This window comes from Euprymna scolopes, chromosome 42 (assembly GCF_053919585.1).
Source record: "Euprymna scolopes isolate OS-2025 chromosome 42, ASM5391958v1, whole genome shotgun sequence".
Taxonomy (NCBI): domain Eukaryota; kingdom Metazoa; phylum Mollusca; class Cephalopoda; order Sepiida; family Sepiolidae; genus Euprymna; species Euprymna scolopes.
Window position 1 is genome coordinate 49,462,427 of NC_136523.1, and position 22,650 is coordinate 49,485,076.

At 35.4% G+C, this 22,650-nt stretch overlaps 1 protein-coding gene and 1 pseudogene across 2 annotated transcripts in view; one reads left to right on the plus strand and one right to left on the minus strand.

Annotated features, from left to right (window-relative positions):
- Positions 1-22,650, minus strand: part of LOC145267101 (E3 ubiquitin-protein transferase MAEA-like) — a 981,197-nt gene that overhangs the window by 253,049 nt on the left and 705,498 nt on the right. The gene's annotated exons all lie outside the window — the stretch shown is intronic.
- LOC145267285 (U2 spliceosomal RNA) lies at positions 12,674-12,810 on the plus strand (annotated as a pseudogene).

The window sequence follows — 22,650 nt, forward strand, 5'->3', positions numbered from 1 at the left end:
AATGTTATAAAATCTTCATAAAAATGTGACTGGCATGGTCGCCGTCGAATCGGCCATGCCGAAACGTCCCATTCACACTTTTTACAGTAGAAACTCTCCTTCCCCCCCCCCCACACACAAAACGAAATTCTATCTATTCTATGCGATTTTAGATTCAAAATTCGGTAATCATATCGGAATCGGGAATTTAGAACAGAATCGGTAACAGTACCGGAATCTGAAATTCACAATGGAATCAGTAATTGTATCGAAATTGGGAAAAATATTTGAATCGTCCCATCACTAGTTTCAAAGAACATTTTCGATAGTTTGTCACGCTTATATTTGAAATGCGATTTCATCATTCATCACTCTGTCACGTTTAGAAATAGCCCCCCCCCATGCGCTTTATTTATTTTTAGATAATAGCATGGGTGCCCGGCGTTGCCCGTGTGTTTGGGGGTGCGTGTTGAGCAACAACAACAAAAAAAGTGGTAGTAGGAAGGCAGGCTTGAACCCGTAGAGCGAAGGAGGAAAAAGACGTGAAAAAAATAACAAAAACGTCTGATGTCTTTGCTGTTACGACTACCGCCAAACCGGAAGTGACGTAGGTTAAAATTAAGGCTAGACAATTGAAAAGAGGGGATGACTTACAAATATCGGTGAAAAAAGCGACCCCTCCCTGTAGAAAAGTGCCCAGTTGAGGGTGAAGAAATTAATGTTTTTAGCTAATTTTTTCGGTATTTGTCGTCTGAAGGTTCGAGCCTCAAAACTGTACTGATCTTGTGAAAATTCGTCGCCTCTGTTGAATATCCTTTATGTAAAATTTCAAATCTTTAGACCAGAAATTGTCTGAGTAATTTGGTAGAGACTGCAGGTCAAACTTCTTTTTTAACTTGGACCTCTATTATGACCTCTTAACATTTGTTTTAGGCTCAAATTAAGTTATTAAGTTAGACCCATGTCCAAAGAACCTATATCTAAAATTTCAAGTGTTTAGACCCAAAATTGACGGAGGAGTTTGGTAGAGTTCTCAAAGCTCAAATCGTTGAACTTTGACCCCTTTAAAAGCCAACTTTCAGGTCGAAAACGGATTAAAAAATTTTTCCCAAATCTCACTACCCTGTATATCATATTTCGAGTCTGTAGACAAAAAATTGACAGAGTTATTCTGTAGGGAAATGTACATAGACACACACACATACACAGACACTTTCGCTTTTATAGATATACTAGCATGGGTGCCCGGCGTTGCCCGGGTGTTTGGAGGTGTATGCTGAGCAAAAAGAAAAAAAGAAAAAACGGTCAATTTTTTAGAATTTGACCCCTATTATAACCCCTGAACATTTATTGTTTTGGGCTCAAATCAAGTTATTAAGTTAGATCCATGTCCAAGGAACCTATATCTAAAATTCCAAGTGTTTAGACACCAAAGTGTCGGAGGAGTTTGGTAGAGTTCTCAAATGTCAAATCGTTGAACTTTGACCCCTTAAATGCCAAATTTCTGGCCGAAATCCGATCACATCGATTTTCCCAAATCTCAGTACCCTGTATATCAAATTTCGAGTCTGTAGACAAAAAAATTGACAAATTGACAGAGTTATTGCGAAGGGAAATATAGACACACAGACACGTTCACTTTTATAGATAGATAGATTGTCAAGGAATCGTCATAAAGCTCCCCCCTTGATTGAGCTTAGGTATTTGGACAGTGTCAAAACACTGCTAACTTACTGCTCGCATAGCAGCAGCCTAATAGTGCAATGGTTAGAAGCTCCAATCGTCATTTAGACGGTCAGGTTTCAATCTTGACTTGAGGTAGTTGCTTGTCTAGCCGCACTGATGAGCTGTGAAACGGCAAAACAGTACTGTATGGTGATGACTATACATATATATATATATATATATATATATATATATATTTATTTATTTATTTACCAGTGGTGAAAAAAAAACGGAATAGAGTGCTCAATGTGTAGCCAGAGCAGTATATAAGAAATTTATTATTGTGAGTCCAGAATGAGTTTACATATTGTTTTAACTAGAGGAAGATTCTCAAAGAGAGGAAATGTCCAACTAGCATCGACAGTCCATCTATGAATTCTGACGATGCTAGTTGGACATTTTTTTTTATTTTTTTTTTATTACATTTTCACCCCAAACAAGGCACATTGCCACTTTAATGTAGGGGGCTACTATCAGGGGAAACATCTACTGGGGTACTATGTAGGGATTAGGGCAGCGAGATGTTGGTTCACGTTGCACTTGAACTTATGCATGTCAGTACAGTTGGGGAAACAGTGACCTGGAATGGAATTCCAAAGTCTAGCAGTTCTGGGGAAGAAACTACTGGAGTAGAAAGATCTTTTACATCTAGGGATCTCTACAGTGTGGGGGTGGGATTTTGTAGCTTGTCGGGTCTGTCGAGGGTGTTCACGTCGTGGGGGCACAAGTGCTTGCAGTTCTTCAGAGCATTCACCATTATAATACTTGTAGAACAGGCAGAGGGATGCAACGTTTCGACGATGGGACAGAGGCTGAAGTTTTGATGCCAGTTTATGGCCTATCAGATTTGCGACTCTCTTTTGAACCCTGTCAAGGAGCGAGAGACTAGTAGCCGATGCACCGGCCCAAATATGACAGCAATACTCCATACATGGGCGAATAGTGGCCTTATAGAGGTACAGGATACTTTCGGGTGTTAGAAGTTTTCTAGCACGGTAGAGAGAGCCCACCTTCCTCGCAGCGGCCCTGGCAATGCCCTCGATGTAATTGTTCCAGCTCATGTTTCCTGTGAACATTAGGCCAAGGAGCTTGAAAGACGTACTCTCAGCTAAAGGGTTGTTGGCCATTGCTATAGGTGGTAGAGAAGGTTTCTTGTAATTATTGAATGAAACCAGTTTTGTCTTGGTGGCATTGAACGTTACCATCCATTTTTGTCCCCATTCCACTACTGATTTGAGGTCATCCTCTAGTGTTTCTGCCATTACTTTAGATATATGTTCATTTGTTTTCCTGTCGTGCCTGCTATAGAGTGTGGTGTCATCAGCATATATACCCATCTTAGAGGCAATTTTGTCGGGGAGGTCATTTATGAATATCAGGAACAGCAGAGGACCAAGGATAGATCCCTGGGGCACTCCCGCATTTATATTATATTGTTTAGACGTACGACCGTCGAGGACAACCTGGATTTTTCTCTTATCTAAGAAGGATTTAATTATGTTAAGTATTCTACCAGTGATACCGTAAGATCTAATCTTCCTGAGGAGACCCTCATGCCATACCCTGTCAAAAGCCTTAGATATATCTAGAGCTACCGCTCTGCCCTCTCCCGCTTTGTCCAGTGAATGGTATATGCGTTCAGAGATTACAGTGAGGATGTCTGCCGTGGAACGGGCTTGTCTAAATCCATATTGATGGTCGGTCAGAAGTTTAGCATCTGTAAGGTGCTGGACTAGAGCATGGTTAATTAAGGTCTCAAATATTTTGGCAAAAAGTGGGAGGAGGCTAATAGGGCGATAATTTAATGGGTCAGTTCTTTCGCCAGAATTCTTGAATACTGGTACCACAGAAGCAGTTTTCCAACAGCTCGGAAAGCAAGATTCATTAAGGCATTTGTTGTAGAGTTTGGAGAGAACTGGAGCTACTTCGGCTGAGCACTTTTTTAATAGCACAGCTGGGATGAGGTCGGGTCCACATGCTTTGGAAGTGTCAAGGTTTTTTATGATAGCATGCACCTGAGCAGGGGTGATTTCCAGATCGTCTAGCGTGGCGTCTGTCCGCATAGGAAAGTCAGGTAGGGGGTGGTTTAGAGGGTCCAGTGTAGAGTTGGAGGCAAACCGACTGGCAAGCATGTTAGCCTTCTCGGTTGCTGAGCAAAGAACCTCGTGATTGTTGGTTAGTGGGGGAATTGTTGATTGCCCATTATTTACTACACTGTTGTAGATTTTCCAGAAGTCACGAGTTCCTAATTTTTGTGCTTCGATGCGTTTTTTAGTGGTTTCCGTAAATTCCCTCTTAGCTGTCGCTATTTCTTTCTTAACGTTACTTCTAGCTTCTTTGTACTTTTGTCTGTTTGAACTGGACTTATGTCGGTTAAACCTGCGGAATGCATGCTGCCTTTGAGCAATGGCAGTTGCGCAAGTCGAAGTAAACCATTGGGGAGAGTAGGGCTTGCTATAGAATTTCCGCATGGGAACATGCGCTTCGATTGCAGTTTTGAACCATTCAGTGGTCTCAGTTGCACACTGTTCAGCAGGAAGAGAAAATATATTTCCCCATGGGGCGTCTCTGATAAGATCTCTGATAGCTTCCCAGTCAGCCTTTTTATAATATCTCGTTGTTTTGAGCACTGGCTCTTCAGTTTTGGGTCTGGAGTTTAGGGCAATTTCAACCATTATTACCGCATGATCAGCGTTCCCAAGTGGGCTGTCGGCTTTCGCTACACAATCATCAGGAACTGTGGTCAAAAACAGATCTAATAGTGATGCGTGTTGCTCTTCCTGATCAGGGAAGCTGGTTGGGAAAGTAACAATTTGCGATAGGGAGTGAGATACAGAGAAGCTATGAGTTGCGCTGCCTGCTGCATCTGTATAAGTAGAGAATCCAAGCCAGTTTTTGTGATGGACATTAAAGTCACCAAATACATGTACTTGGGCGCTAGTGTCGAAGGAGAGTGCTGTGTCTATGCTGTCAGATACTTTGTTTATTATGGTGCAGTCTTGGGTCGAGGGAGAGCGGTAGAGAAAGTAAAAGTAGCTAATGTTGTGTTGCATGATTAGTCTAAAGCACATAAAGGCTTGATCATCCGTTTCTAGATTTGTTTCTCTAGTCAAGGGAAGGGTATTACGAATGTAAACTCCAAGTCCGTGCATATGTCTGTCAGAGTCCTTACGGCAGAGTGGGAGATATCCAGGCATGTTAAAGTAGTTAGAGGGGATGGAGGAGTGTAGGTTAGTCTCACTTAGTGCTAAGATATCCGGAGTATTTGTTAGGAGAAATGCTTCAACATCGGCTAAATTAGTTCTAAGCCCACGGATATTTGTGAATGCAAGCCTCAAGGGAGGAGGCAAGTTGGATTTGTTGGTCCCTAAGCCTGGTTTAAGCTTATTTTTAGATTGTACTGTCATGTTTTTTAACGAGTTTCAGTTGGGTTAGGGGAAGCCGAACAGGAGGTTATGCAGAATATCACACATGCATCACAAGTAGACCATCAGCTGACCCTCCATCAACTAGGACTGTGGCCTCAGGAAAGCCCACCGGGGATGAGTGCAGGGTCCCTTTCCATGCGCGCCATGGCACTGCAAACATCCCGATATTATTCAACTGTTGATGGAGCAGCCGCTCTAAGCGCTACCAAAGAGTTAGGGCTCCTGTACTACCAGTCGGAAACAGCAGCCAGTAACTGTCAATCCGGTACCCTCAACCCATCAGAGGAAGGTCAACCCAATCTAATTGCTCAGGCATATGTGGTACTCAAGCATTCTCAAGTGCCCAGCTTTAGGGGTGGGGTGTGTCGGGAGTGGGGGAAACGGCGTTCATTGCCCTAGACAAGAAACAAGATCTACCAATGGGTGTTTCTGTCGAATCACTGTGATAGTATCTCTGCGCCTGACTAATAGGCAAAGAAGGAGTATGGAAGCCGGGCGATAGGCAGGACCTATCTACTCCTTAAGCAATTTAGGTATTGCAAACCGGTAATTTGTTTGAGTCACCAGCTCTAGGAAGGTTGTCATCCAAGACTGAAGAGGCCTCCCTCCTCTTTGGTTTAGTTTCAGAGTTTTCCTTCTCCTAGACGGATTATCTGGAAAGATCCACTGGGTCCGTCACCACTGAGAGGGTTTGCTCCGCGCCTGGGGTCTAATCCAGGTATTTCTGCGACCCCGCGTGGTTAGTTAATGTTAATGGGTTAGTTTGTAGAGGTTATATCTGCTAAATAGTTACACTCCTCAAAGTGGATTAGGGATATTGTTATTTCATTGTTAGTGGATAAAGGGGTTGAGTAGAGCTCATGCAGTGTAAGCAACTATGATTGTAAGGAGGCTTGTTAGGAGATAATGTGGTTTGAGGCTTTCACTTTTGTTTATATATATTTTTTATTTTTTTTCCTTTTTTATTTGTTTTTATTTGTTTATTTTTTTTTATTCATGTGAGCTTGGGTCTAGTATAATATTAAAGTGCGAGTAGGTGTTAAGAATTGAACTACGAGTTGTGCCAAAACTATATTTTAGATGATAGCAGGGCATGAGATGCGAGTGCAATATAGTACGGGTAAAAAAAGTAAGTTTTGAGTCATGTGTAATTTGGTAAATAGATATATGGGCTGGTTTTAGTAGGTGCGAGTAAAGTTGGAGGTACAAGGTGAGTTTCTATTATTGTGAATTACAGTGAAGGGATGGGATTTTTTTTTCTGACAGTTATGTTGGTGAAGGGTATTTTCATTGAGGAGATATGTGCACTAAGTTCATTAGAGCAAATTCTATGGAAGTACTTGAAAAACAAGAACAGAGATGCAACATTGCAATGATGTGACAGGGGCTAATGCTTGGTAGACAGGGTTGGGCTTATTAGTTTAGAGACTATTTTATGAACTCTGTCCAAATGGAAGAGACTAGTTAATGCATCAGCCCAAACGTGGCACCAATACTCTATGCATAGGTGAATGGTGATTTTGAAGAGATATATCGGATACTGACAGGTTTTTTAGCAAGGTAAAGGAAACCTACCTTCTTTGTAGCAGACTTTGTGCTTAAATATTTTGGAAGCAATTTATACTTCATACTGCCAAGGTTTTTTTTGTTTTGTTTTTCTAAATAGAAGGCATTTGTTAATTTTCTGTTATTCCTTTGATAAGATAATGAGAGTAGAAAGTAGATCTTAAATCTTGCTTCCCTTATTTTGTCTTTTAGTCCTCACATTCCAGGAGTGATATTTCTGACAAAAAGGAAAGAATTTTTTTTATTATTATTATTATTTAGGTCAGAATCTATCCATCTAAAACTTGTTATTGGCTAAGTTTTGACCATGAATTGTTTTTTGTTTTGTTTTTTAGTTCTTTACATCAAGTGGCTTCATGTCTTGTCTGGAGCAATTTCCATAAAAAATATGTTACAGGGTGAGAACAAAAAAGACAGTTTGCTGAGATGGACAGACTTTTATCAGCTATTAAAATAAAATAAAAAGTTCCTACTAATCAACATTTAATTCTATTTTTTTTTTTTTTAAAGAATTATAAATTTTATGATAAAAACCTACTTACCCATCCTTTTTACAAAAAAGTAACTATTAAAAGTTATAAAAATGGCAATGAATACACTTGTATATAAACAAAATATTTTCATTATTTAAAACATGTCTTTATATGCAGATACATCACAAAAGTTTGTTGCAACTTTAGGTCATTTAGTTAAAGCAATTGTTTGGTAAGGATACCTTAATTAGATATGGCTACACAAACTTAAAAATGGATATTTAAACAAAAAGAAAGCCAGTGAAATAAACAACTCGTACAAACAAAATTTATTCATGCGAGTGTGTGAAGTATGCGTAAGAGTCTGTATTAGAATTAACATAAAATAAGAATTTCAATATGACTTCCGTCGGTTTATAGTTAGCATAAAACTTCCGAAAGGAATTTGTTTTCTTTGTGTCGACCATGAAAAATCTAAGTTGATGGTGCAAGAAGTAATTTGACTATATGCGGCATTACTAGTATCAACCTTTTTGATTGGACTGCATAGAGAGCAGGTGTGAAACATTGCTTGGTGTAGCCAATATCAATAGAGAAAGAGGATGATACTAAAAAAGAGGAAGATGATGATGCTGAGGAAGAAGAAAATGATGGGGAAGATGATGTACGGTTTGTAAAAAAGAAATAGCTTTTCGCTTTGCTTCCTTCAGTGGTGTAGATGATAACGGCTGCTATTCGTAATTGATTTTAATTAAATATTTCACGATCATATTTTATTTTCCAAAATCTTAATTGCATGTTTGAGGCTTGAAATTTTTAAATGTGATTGTTGCATTTTTGTTTTGAAGGTGTTTGATCATTTCTGCGTATATTGCATCCTACATGTGCATTGGCAACACTTCTTGCCAAACGCAGTGGTTCAAGCACAATGTTAAATCACCTCCCTTCAGCGGGCTCTTCTCACAAGATGCCTTCATTGGACTGATCACACCTTGGTCAAATAGATGATCTCATTTGAGAAGCCATTGATCAGGTTCCTCTTTGGGGCTGGAAGAAGCTATATGGCAGCCAGCTTAAAATGTAGCTCAGAACAGTTAAGCAAAATATCGAACTGATTCTGGGTCCAACAATCCATACTGTTTGCCGTTGGAACTATGACTGGCAGTCAATAATTTCAGCATTGGTGAAAGATTACCGGGATTGGTCAGCTTTTGTGCGAGATGTGGTGAATTCATTGGAAGGGACCAGCTTAACCGATCCACCTCAAGACAAGAGATTTTTGATTTGGGTATATAAGGAAACAAATTTGATTAACACAAATTATAGAAAGGAGTTGTGCAAAACATTTTGTTGATCAGTTCTGATGAAATTCTGATATAAAATCATAGAACATTAAAAAAAAATATGAGTTTTGATGATAAAAAAAAAACTAAACTAACGTTTTAATTTTAAAAAATTAATTATCTAAATATAGTTTTCTTATAGTTATTTTCACTTGTCAATTTAAAAAATGAACCCAGAATAATTTGAAGAAATAAAAATTCAATGTTAAAGAGTCCATTTTGATAATGTGCACAGGGCTTCAGTCGTAAAGATTGTTTAAAAATGTTGCCCAAGATTCTTTTTACCTCAGTGTTTTGTTTATATCAATAACAATAAGCTGGCCTGTAGAAAGAAAAGAAATTCATTTCAGCACTGAAGTTGTAAGTCTCTTTCATCAGACCACTGTTAAAGTATGTTGACCAGGCCTCTGCTCCATATCGAATACATGATTACCAGCATCTGGATAGAGTTCAAAGACTGGCTACTCAAATGATGTAGGGTCTATTAGATCTGCTCTACGAAAACCGATTCAAGAAACTTAATCTTTTCTCCCTTGACCACCAACAATTATGTGGTGATCTCATTTTGAACTAGAATCTCATCAATGGTCATTATAATATACCTCAGGACCTATTATTCAATCCTGCACCAGAAAGAGGTCTAAGCAGAAACTACAATGAAAATATTTCATTGCCAATTTTGATTAAACTGAAGGAGGGCTGCTTTCTCAATTAGGATCCATGGGCCTTGGAATAAACTTTTATATGAGGTAATAAATGCACCAACAACACAACAATTCAAGGTAAATTTGGACAGATACTGTATCCTCTTTTTTGTAAATTTCTACCACCCTTTCCCTATATAGCAAATGAAGCATGATCGTATGATTCTTTTACTTAATAAATTGAATTGAATTGAAATGTACATATTCTTTTTAAGCAGAACTCTTTGAGATCATTGGAGTATTATTCTAACGTTATTTCTTTGAAAAATTATTGCATGAAAATAACTCTTCAGAAATATATTTTTATTTCAAAATTATTTTTCTCCAACTCTTTATGATATATCTGCATATAAAATCAAATTAAAAATCATCATTTTATATAAACAAGAAACAACTACTAAATAAGGTAATTATTTGAATTCATTTTTAAAAATATTTACCAATCACTTATATGGATTTACTTTTGAACTTTTCCTTATTTGATATAAATTAAATCTTATTCATTTTCAAACAATACATATTAACTGCTAACGTCTTATACTGCCTGAAACCACATTGACTGGAAGTGTTATTTGTATTCCCAATTTACTTGATTATGCATGGAATGATAACCCTTGGTTTAAATCTATTGTTAAATAGATTTAAAAGTTTCTAATAGAAGTAAAATAATTCTTACCAGTCTTTGTTAGACTTACATCTGGGAATTGATATTTATTTCAGGATCTAGTATTTAGACATTTTTCCATGTGTATTTTTTTTGTTTATATTTTTTTCAAAATGTCTGCTTTCTTTGCCAATAACTTAAATGACCTGTTTGATAAAAATACTTTTTAGTGCAATCTGTCCCAAAGTAAACTTTTAGTTTAAAATGAAAACAAGTGTTTTTGCCATTTTTTTTTTGTATTTCTTTACAGAACTAAAGCTCTGACATCAGACAATTTTTAACAGGATGTTCAAAGTTAAAACATGGAGACGACATTTTACAAAAAAAAAAAAAAAGAAAAAAAAATAGTTTTTTTTTTTTGAATAAATAGATCTAACTTTCCTCTCTTTGGGGATCTTCCTCTAGTTGAAACAATATGTAAACTCATTCTGGACTCACAGTAATAAATTTCTTATTTATATATATATATATATATATATATATATATATATATATATATATATGTATAGCAAGAAGAGCAGACAGGGCTCAGGATTCAATAATGAAAACCTGTATTATATTCTTTTTACTATGCTTTTCTTTTACTATTATTTTCCTTTTTTTATTAATTTTTTTTTTTTTTTTTACTAACCTCAACAGTTTTGCCCCCCTTATATAATCGGACGGACTCGGACTTTATGAAAATTCTCTAAATTAGTGGCATATACATATGGTTTAAATTTCAATAAAATCTGATATACATATTTTGAAGTTTTAAGAGGGTCCCCTCTCCACCCCATCTAGTCCCTTCCCCCCATAGGAAGCATATAGAGATTAATTACTGTCAAGATTTATTCTCCTTCTGAGATCGTCAGATCTAAGCCTGTCTTTTTAAGACTCGCATTCCATCGAATCCTTCTCATATCATATTTCTCGACACACAATAAAAATCGCTGACAATTTGTGAAGGTAACCAACACATAAAGTGTTGGTAGAATACAAAAGTTTACAGAGTCACAAAACGGTCCAGGTGAAAAGTTGTTTTATCTGTACAGGAATTTTAAATAGACATGTTCATTTCAGCTGGAGCCATCCAAGTTTGCACGTGACAGTATATGCATGAATGGGATAAGTACTGCAGACTCCTGTGCATATTAAACATGCCAGTTTTATCAGTGAAAGGAACTGTGTGTGTGTATGAACTGTGTACATGAGTTCGACTAGCAGAGGTATATGCTGTTGCTATGTTTTGTGTGTGGATCGTGCAGACTGTTGGCTCCAAAAGACACAGATAAGATTGTGTTATGCACAAGTGTTGCCTGCAAGAAAAAAGGCAGAAAAACACTGTGTTTGCGTTTTTATATTACACACAAATGTTCGAAAGTCAATCTCTCTTACAATGTGATTGAGTGAAATAAAGTGCTGATTCAGGCTTTTGTTCAGTCGAGAGTCAACATGTAAAAACAACATTCACTGCCATTGCTACTGCTGACAAGCGAAAAGTGTAACATAGTACGTCACACATATGCTAATGCATGCAAAATGACGTCACCGGTAGTGAAAAATATATACTTTAAAAAGGAGATCACATTTGATATCACATTAGAAATGGGGTGATGTTCAAAATCGCGTGAGAGACGTGGATGACGTTCGAGATCATGTGAGAGACGTGGATGACGTTCAAAGTCACGTTAGAGACATGGATAACGTTCAAGATCATGTTAGAGACATGGATGACATTCGAGATCACATTAGAGATATGGATCACATTCGAGATCATGTGTGAGACATGGATGGCATTCAAAAGCATGATCACATGATGGACGCCACAGTGGTAATAAGAGAATGAGGAAATAACTGTCATTGTACAACAAAACAAACAAATTGAAGTTGTTTTCTATTCTTTGACCCTTTTGCTACCGAGACTACAACATGTTGATCCTCAGACAATCTTACAAAAGGACCTTGGAACATGGGAACGCCTGTGATACCAATACTTATCAGAGCACTTTAGAGTTTGAGATGCTTTGTTAATATTGTTTTTAACTTTACTGATTGAGACGTTATTTCATATAAATACTTGCCCAGTCATAAAATACGCATAAATATTATATTTTAATTTATACAGAAACTGAGATGTTCATGCGAGCATTATGTTTTTTCTAAACAGTTCACTTCTTCTAAGTACAAAAGATACTCGAGCTGAGATCGGAACCAAAACCTAAAGACAGTGAGTAATGTACAATAACCATTAGGTCAGCTTGACACGTCTTTAAAAAAGAGTTTTCAAACCTACTTACTATTAGCATAAGAAATCTGTCATGTGAACGATTCACGCATGCACATCTGTGAAACAATTGATAAACAGTTAAAAATCCGATAACCCCACATACCAATTTTTCAATCTTGTCCTTTCAGCAGCCCTTTGTTCCGGATAAAAACCGATTTAAAAAATTTCCACATGTCTGAATACCCTATATCCAAAATTTCAAGTCTGTAGATCAAAAATTCATGGAGTACATGGGTTGAGAAGTGTCCTCACACACACACACACATTCTCACTTTTACAGATATACTGCAGATGTACCCAGTGTTGCCCAGTATTAAAAGTAACGTTAAATCCTTTTAAGAAAATTAAGTAAAAATACTCGAAATAAACTGAGATATATGCATGCGAGTATTAGTTTTTAGTTGCGTGCAAGCGACTCTATAAGTCGGTTGGTCGGTCGGTCTATCCGTAACACTTTTGTGCTTGGCCTTTTTGGTTAAGATCAAAGGTCTGTTGTTAATAGATGGTGGTCTTAGCTTTTTAAGCTTTTCTTGGCCTTTTGGCCAAGATCAAAGTGTATTATCTGTTCTTACTACATGATGTACTTATGTTTGTAACTTTGTGATATAAAGTGGGGGATCACTTTTCTCTATTAATTTAATGTAAAATGATCACCCACTTTACAACCAGTCAATCTCAAAGCCATTCAAGTCATTCTCCAGATCATTCAAGTTGTTTTTGAAGGATTCCAGTTATTTTTTTAAGCATTCAGGTCATTCTTAAGGTCATTCAATTCATCCTTAAGGTCATTAAAGTCATTCTAAGTCATTTACTTTTTATTTATTTAAGTCATTTCAGCCCATTTTTGGGTCAGTTTAGTTTATCTTTAAGAATTTCATGTCAATCCTACATTCACGCATTCATACGCAACTAATCACTATCGGCCTTGTTTTCTAAACAGTTCAGGAAAAAAAATAAATACTTAAGCTGAGATCAAAACCAAAACCTAACGACAGTGAGTCAAGTATGATAACCATTAGGCTAGCTTGCCACAACCTTTAAATAATATTTTCCAACCTACTTATTCTTAACATAAGGAAACTGCCATGTGAACGATTCGCACATGCACGGTCGTGAAACAGTTGACAAACAGATAAAAATCCAATGATCCCAAGTACCAATTTTTAAATTTTTTTACCCATTAGCAGTCTTTTCCTCCAGATGAAAACCGATTAAAATGTTTTCTACATGTCTTAATATCCTATATACAAAATTTCAAGTCTGTAGAGTAAAAATTCGTTGAGTATATAGGTTGAGAGGTGTCATCACATACACACACATTCTCACTTTTATAGCTAGACTAGTGCAGACATTGGCGAAGCATAATTTTTTTCTGCTATTTTTGACAACAGGCATCTATAATATAAATCTCAACTGTCTGTTTAAACGTATGTATGTATGCCTAAAACTTTCGACAGAAGCAACGGATTTTCACGAGATTGGTATTGTTTTGAAGTTCGACTCTTCAGACGGCAAATATTGCAAAACTTGGCTAAAAATATTAATTCCTTCACCCTTTTCTACAGAGAGGAGTCGCGTTTTTCGCCGATATTTTCAAAAGTCATCCCTTTTTTCAATTGAGTAGTCTTAATTTAAACCTTCGCCACCTCCGGTTTGGCGATGGACGCAAAAGCAAAGCTGTCACTTTTTTTTTTTTTCACGTTCTTTTCCTCCTTCACGGTATGGGTTTAAGCCTGCCTGCCTACTACCACATTTTTTTTTTTGCTCAACACATATCCAAACACCTGGGCAACGTCAGGCATCCATAGGCTAGTATATAATAAAGAAACAAAAAAATATTGATCAAATTCTACTGAACATTATCTTCACTATTTTCAAAAAGCATTGTTTTTTTTTTCAAGCAGAATGCTTGAAATACGTCAACATACACATATTTTATTAAACTGCATGACGGTTTGAATGGATTTGATTTCTGCAAACAGTTTTTAGAGAATTCTATGTCATTTACAAAGATTCTCCAATTTTTTCTTTTATCGAATTCTATTTTTCTCATAAATACCGTGAAAACAAATAAAAAAAGCCTTTTAGTTAATGCGGCAAGAATATTTTCGATAAACATTTTAATATATATACTAGAAAGCCGCCCGGCGTTGCCCGGTTGTAAGGTATACTTAGATATGATATTTTAAATTATGCAGATTTCGTGTGCATTATTATAGAGCCAATATTTCTTTAATTATTATATTGTACCCAATATATAGTAATGATTTCAAAAGTTAAAGGTAAAAATGTGACTTGGATGCCATCAGCTAGAATCAAAACTTAAACAGATAGCGCTCCAGCTTTAATGATTAAGTTCGAAAAGTTTGCTTGAAATTGCGTCATGGCGTAAAAATTTGAAACGATGAGAAACTCAGAGTTTTAGCATAATAATAATAATAATAATAATAATAATAATAATAATAATAATAACTATCATATTTAAGTATATTTTACAACCGGGCAATACCGGACGCCCTGCTAATATATATATATATATATATGTGTGTGTGTGTGTGTGTGTGTGTGTGTGTTTTAAACTACATGCTAGTTTGAATAAATTCCTTTTCTGTAAGCAGCATTTTTTAAAAAATTTCTACGTCATTCATAAGGTTTCTTCAATTTTTTTTTTTTCTGTTGTGGAATTCTATTTTCTCGATAAATACCATGAAAACAAATAAAAAGGCCCTCCAGTAAAAGTGAAACAAATATTTTTGAGAAACCTTTCTATACATAAAAACATACAAAATATAAATTTCATGTATCTAATATATCAAGTAAAGTCAGTCTCTTTATCGTTTCTTTGTCAGCGATAGCTTTCTTTCTACAAGATCAATATTTGATTCTGGTCCATCCGTGTGTTTAGTGAACCGTTACAGAATGTTGTTAATAACAGGAAAATATCATTCGATTTTATTCTTTGCAGAAAATACAAATTCTGGCCGTTGATTACTCTCTGGCTGTTTACTGTATATGCCAGCTAACTTGGCATTATATGTCACTTAATTTCTCTCAATTCTTGTGTTAATTGCCACTGGCCTTGAGGTAAGATGCTAGTCTACAAAGCCATGGATTACTTTCTGACTCCTGATCAGTCCTAATTAACTCTTCTTACACTAATAATTGTGTAAACATGAAATAGGCAATAAAATAACTTAATATTTATTTCAAAATAATATACGATTACATATATATATATGTATATATATATATGTATATATATATATATATATATATATGTATATATATATATATGTATATATATATATGTATATATATATATATATATGTATATATATGTATATATATATATATATATGTATATATATATATATGTATATATATATATATGTATATATATATATATATATATATATATATATATATATATATATATATATATATATATATGTATATATATATATATATATATATATATATATATATATGTATATATATATATATATATATATATATATATATATATATATATATGTAATCTATCTATATAAAAGGCAAAATGTGTGCACATTTTATGTATGGTCGGCAAAGGCTTTTTCACCGGGCTTTTCAGGGTGGGAGGGTACTATGTCTTAGAACTATTTACATACCCCTACATCATAATATGTACGATTTGCGAAGGGACGTCGTGTCTAGATTTATTTGGATCAACTTTTATAAAATGCGCACTATTTTGCTGTGTCACGTTTGGCTGTTTAGTATAAACTAGCGAGGGGGACCCGGCGTTTCCCGGGTGTTTGGAGGTGTGTGTGTGTGGGGGGTGGGGTAAAAAAAAGTAAGTATGAGGATCGAACCCGAACCGTTGAGGCAAAGTTGTGAAAAAAAAAAGTGCGACGTTAAACATCGCCCCACCGCAACATGCTTACAGAAACAAGTTTGAATTTATTTAATTACTTGGATTTAGCAGGTGCTCGAGTTAATGAGGTCAAGTTTGACTGCGGGATTTCATTTACTGCTGAACGCTTTTTCACCCCCCCCCCAAGATATTATAGGAAAAAGACTAAACCACATGCGGCGAGCGACAAATATTGAATATTTATCCTCCTGAAATCGAGCAAATTAAATAGACAGGCGAGCTTCATTGTTAACCAAGATATTACGATTTATATGTGATATAAAAAGTTTTAAAAAGTTGTGAACCGACCGACCGCTTCTCTGAAAGAAACCTTTTGTAGACACACAGAAAAAGCGAACACACATACATACTTACATTTTCGCTTTTATATTTATAGATAAAGTGAAACTAATTCGAAGCGAAGGTGTGTTTCAGCCTCATGCCGGGAACGTCCAGAAAGCAATCAGCTTTTGATCAATGCAGGGGAAAAAACCCTTATATCAGACAATTGCTATTCAATTTGGACAATCCTTATTATATGGGGAGCTGGTAACCCCCCACCCCCCCAAACATCTTGGAGAAACAAAATCAGCCGAAGTTGGGTAAACAAACCTAAAAAAACTGCCTCGCAGTAAAAGTTAACTGCACTATTTCTATTTGACCTCAGTAAATTCGCGCACCTGTCAATTCAGTTTTTAACACTTAAATAAATTCAAACATCTTTCTGTTACTCTCCTTTGCTGGCCTAGCGGGTAACATGTCAGGTTTTTTTCACACTTTATTTTCCACCTTCACCTCAAGGCTTCTGGTTCGATCCTACCTACCTACAAAAACTTTTTTCCCATCTACACCCCCAAACACACACATACACACCTACAAACACCTGGGTAACGCTGGGCACCCCCCGCTAGTCTATAATATAAATCACACCTGTCTGTTTAAATGTATGTATGTATATTTGTATGTCTGCCTAAAACTTCCGACAGAGGTGACAGATTTTCACGAGATCCATATTGATTAGAAGTTCGACCCTTCAGATAACAAATATCAAAAAATTGGCCAAAAAAATTAATTACTTCACCCTTAACTGGGCACTTTTCTAAAAGGAATCGCCGCTTTTTTTGCTGATATTTTCGAAAGTCATCCTGTCTTTTGAATTGTCTAACCTTAATTTAAACCTTCACCACTTCCGGTTTGGCGATGGATGCAACAGCAAAGACGTCACATTTTTTTTCATGTTCTTTTCCTCCTTTGCGGTACGGATTTGAGTCTGCCTGCCTACTACCACGTTTTTTTTTTATTTTGCTCAGCACACACCTCAAAACACCCGGGCAACACCAGTCACCCAAGCTTATATATATATATATATATATATATATATATATATATATATATATATCATAAAAAAAAAAAAACATCATATTTGTATATCTAGCGGGGAGAAGTGGGAGACTTACCGGTGGTAAAATATGCTTGAATATATCTTAATTTATGCAGATTTATTTTATATGACAGAGCCTATTTAATATTATATTGTGCCTAATATATAGCACTGATTTCAAAAGTTAAAAAAAATAAAATGATTTGGGTGCAATCGGTTAGAATCAAAACCCAATTAAAACGAAACCACTTCAAGCTATGAATGAATTTGCGCATGGGCAAAAGTAATAAAAATATGTCGACAAGTTGAAATGAACATTTTTGCATTTCAACTTGCTAACAAATTTCTGTACACGTTATTCATCCATCCAAAGATTTTATTGTTTTATAAACCCATCTTGGTGCATGATTACAATTTATTCTTGATTTCAGTGTTATGTGATTAATAGTTTAAGAGTTTATCAGTTAAATATTTCCACACAGACACATCTATTTAATTTATATAGATAAGTAAATAACGAAATAGAACTTAAAGCAAGTGCGATCATTAGAAATTGAAACAGCCAGATAGCTAATTAAATAAAAAGAAACGTTTGTTCATTTACATTTATTTCAGCTCAATGTATACTTTGTATTTATTGAGAACTTTTGTGATATTTCTTAGGTTCTCCATTCGGATGGACAAACAGACACATGAGTTTTATATTAGCATACTTATACTTCAGCAGCCATTGCAGGCCTGAATCCCATTTCCATGTCCATGCCAAATATCCGAAAGCCGGAAGCATGCCAAGAAATAAAAGCTGACGAAAAGACCAAAGAAGGAAACAATTTTCTGCAACGCTGCTTCTGTTATTGGAGAAATCCACCAAATCCAAATTTGGGTCATTCACTACGGATCTAAACAAGCAGAGCCGTCGATAACTACCACATTAAAGAGAGGAGGGGGGGGGGCGAAGTCTACTAAGAACTTTGGGAGGAATTGTTTCATCGGCGCTCCGGAGGCCACATATACATATATATATATATATATATATATATATATATATATATATATGTATATATATATTTGGCAAAAATGGTAATTAGTAAAACCTGAAAACAGTGCTCAATACAATTGCAGAGCAAATATGCGTTTTATTTTTTATTACCGTTTTATCTATTCAGTTACATATGTTTCTGTAAGGTCTGACGAGGCTGCTGGATCGTAAATATGGTCCGGCAACTGAAACATATGTAACCGAACAGATAAAACGGTAATAAAAAATAAAATGTGTGTATATATATATATATATATATTAATGATGGGACAATCTCGATATTTTTCCCGATTCCAATTCAATTACCAATTCTGTACTAATTTCCTGATTCCAATACACTTACCGATTCCAATTCTTTATAAATCTTTAAATATTTAACTATACAATGATTGTTTTGTCCCGAGGTCCGTAAAAACTGATCATGTACATATATTTTCTCAAACGTAAAAGCACACTTGTAAGGAAGTAATCTATAGATTTGAGTTTATTGGTAGTTTAAAAATCAATAAATATTTATTATTCTATTATTACAATCAGCAGTGGAAAATTTTGTTTAAAAAAATCAAAGGAAAAACAAATAAAATGGAATCGTTTTTGGAATCGAGAAATAGCCACAATTTGTTTTAGTTCGATAAAAATTCCAATACTCCAAAAAGTTATGATTCCTAATTATCGTCCCAGCATATATATATATATATATATATATATATATATATATATAATAGGAAACAATAAGATTGGAAAATGAAGTCACAAAAACTATATAATGGTGAATATAAAATGGTTCATTTATCTAATAAAGGTATACAAACATTTAGTTGGGGTATAGAGGGACTCTTTATACCAAGGTATTTCGAAGCCTAATGCTTCTCTACCATTCTGATGAGAAGCAGTAGGCATCGAAGGACCCTAGCATAAAGATTCCTATCTAAATGTTTGTATACCTTTATTAAAAAAAAATGAACCATTCTATATTTACCAATATATAGTTTCTGTGACTTTTCCCAATCTTAATGCCTCGTATTATATATATATATATATATATATATATATATATATATTAAATGTAATTATCCACTGAGACGTGTTTCGTCGTCTACGACTCATCAGAGTGGCTGAATATAGCGAGATTCGAAATCGGGGCCTTACGGTAATGAGCCTAAGCCCCTTACTTCAGACCCATCTCGCCAACTGTCTGGATATATCGCGATTTACTTAAATGTTGTTTGTTTTGGTTTTATCGATATGTTTTGCAACATTTAAGTATAAATTTATACTTTTGTATATTAATTTTATGTGAGTAAATGAAGTAGTTATATATATATATATATATATAGCTCAGTGAGTTAGAAGGAGAGAGTAAATTCAATTCTATAAGAATAGACTTATCCGAATAATATAAAGCTCAGCAAATTTGATTGAGCTTATATAGGAGGCAACAAGAGTGTGGCAGGAAGTCACAAAACCTATATATTGGTAAATATAAAATGGTTCATTTATTTAATAAAGGTATACAAACATTTAGTTGGGGGATAGAGGGACTCTTTATACCAAAGTATTTCGAAGCCTAATGCTTCTCTACCATTCTGATGAGAAGCAGTAGGCATCGAAGGACCCTAGCATAAAGATTCCTATCTAAATGTTTGTATACCTTTATTCAAAAAAAAAAAATGAACCATTCTATATTTACCAATATATAGTTTCTGTGGCTTCATTTTCTACTCTTTTTGTTTCCTATATATGCTCCAATGAAATTTGTTGAGCTTCATATTATCGCGATAAGTCTCTTCTTACAGAATTAAATTTACTATATTCTCCTAACTCTCTAAGCTATATATATATATATATATATATATATATATATATATATATATATATTGTGCATTTCAACATGCTTAAAGACATAAACGGTAAGATGGTCAACATCTCGAATTTTGGAATATAGACTTTAGTCATTTATTTGTATACTAGCATGGATTGCCGGCGTTGCCCCGGTTGACATTAAGTTCAGTTTGGACATAGTTGCTATACTAATGATATTAAGCAACCCCCAGAAAAGAATGGAAGAAGTAGATGACAACTTCCCCACAAACTTGTGCGCTGCTTTCCCTAAAAAAAAAAAAAATGAATCAAAACAACTTTTCTTTCAATCAAGATAGCAGTGAGTGCCCGTGCGACCGCAAAAAAAAATAATATAATAGCCGTTGTAGGCAGACTCAAACCTGAAGTGCAAACGAGGGAAAGAAGAGAAAAACGTTACTGGACCACAACGAGTTATGAGGTCAAGGCCTTTTTCAAAATAACGTTTTTAAACATGCTTTCAGTTTGCTGTACGAGCATGACTTGCGAAAATGTGGCACCGCGAAAAGTGATCCCAATTACAAGAAATGGTCCAGTTGACCACCACAAAATTAATCTTGTTTTCTAATTTTCGCATATTATGCATCCAGCGGATCACCCTTTCATATGGTACCATTTTCGACCCGGTCCGATGTGGCTGACAAAAGTTTTTAATGGACATACCAACAAACACACAAACAGACGTTTGAAATTTATATAAGAGACTAGCATGGATACCCAGCGTTGACTGGGTGGACATGAAGTTCGGTTTAGACACAGTTGTGAATTCTGTCGATACTCTCACAACAATTCCAAAAATAAAACAACGGATAAAAACATGTAAATGTAATCTTAAAAAAAAAAAAAAAAAAAAAAAAAAGGAGTACTTAAAATCCTCCCCACCAGAAGAAGGATACGAAGAAAAGAAACTATTTTCCGGATTTAAGTGAACTTCTTTAATGCTGCCTCAGTCTAGAAAGATTTCTTGTTACAGTCTGTTGCAACGAAAGCTAACTGAAAATAATTCAGTGTTAGAAATGACAAAGTAGAATTTGTATTAGCCAAAAAAAAAAAAAATGACTTAAAAAAAGTTATGACTTAATGTGTTATAAAAAAAAAGAAAAGAAATTAATAGTTACAATGTCAAAAATCACATTACGGAATCCTCGAAATAAGAAAACTGTTTTGATTTAATGTAACTAAACGCTGATAAAAAATGACAAAGAAATCCTTTTAACCCTGTTTAAATGTTAAAACTGCAAAAAAGAAAAAAGTTTCTTTGTATGTTCATCGTCATTAACTTAATCTTCAGTTTACTTAAACCTCTGATAAAAAAAAAATCGAAATAAAGAAATTGTTTTTCGTTTTCAGCCGAAATTACAAAAAACGCTGTTAAAAGAAAAAAAAAAGAAAAAAGACCACTGTTATGTGTATGCGGACGTCAAAACTCAAACTTACGAGGCAGCCTCCAAATCCACTGGCCCACAACGCTGGTTGCGAAATAACGTTGGAAATTCTTTTTATTTAAACCAATTCAAAAAATAATGCTTGACGCGTATGCGCAGTTTTCGAAATCGTTTAGAAAGACACAATTTCACTGACCCTTCCTTGGTTTATAACTTTATTTCTATACGAAATAATTTACTCTTTTTTCTAATTCTCACATATTATGCGGCCGAGGGATTGCTCTTTCAGATGGTACTTGTTTGGACCCGGTCCAATGCGGCTTACAAAAGTTTTAGCAAGACACACACACACACAGACATTTGAGACTAGCGGGGGGGGGGTACCCGGCGTTGCCTGGGTGTTTGGAGGCGTGTGTGGTTTTGGGTAAATCAAAACTCCGGGGGGGGGGGGACTGGTAAAATAAATAAAAAGTTTTGGTAGGTAAGTATGAGGATCGAACCGGAACCCTTGAGGCAAAGTTGGAAATTAAAGTGTGAAAAAAAAAAAAAGTGCGACGTTAACCATTGGGCCACCGCGAAATACTAACAGAAACACGTTTGAATTTATTTAACTATTTAGAATTCGCAGGTGCACGTTTTAATGACTTAATGAGGTCAACTTTTACTGCGGGGTAGTATTTCATTTACTGTGGGAACGCTTTTTTTATTTTTATTTTCCCAAGATGTTGGGGGGGGGGGTAAACCAGCTCCCCATAAAAGAGGATAGTCCAAATTGAATTGCAATTGTCTGATATAAGGATCAAAGTTGATTGTTTCTGGACATTTCTGGCAATTGCGACCGGAAAAATACCGCCAGAATTAGTGTCGCGTTTATTATACGAAAAAGCCTAATACACATGCTGCGAGCGAAAAATGTTGAATATTTATCTTCTCAAAGTC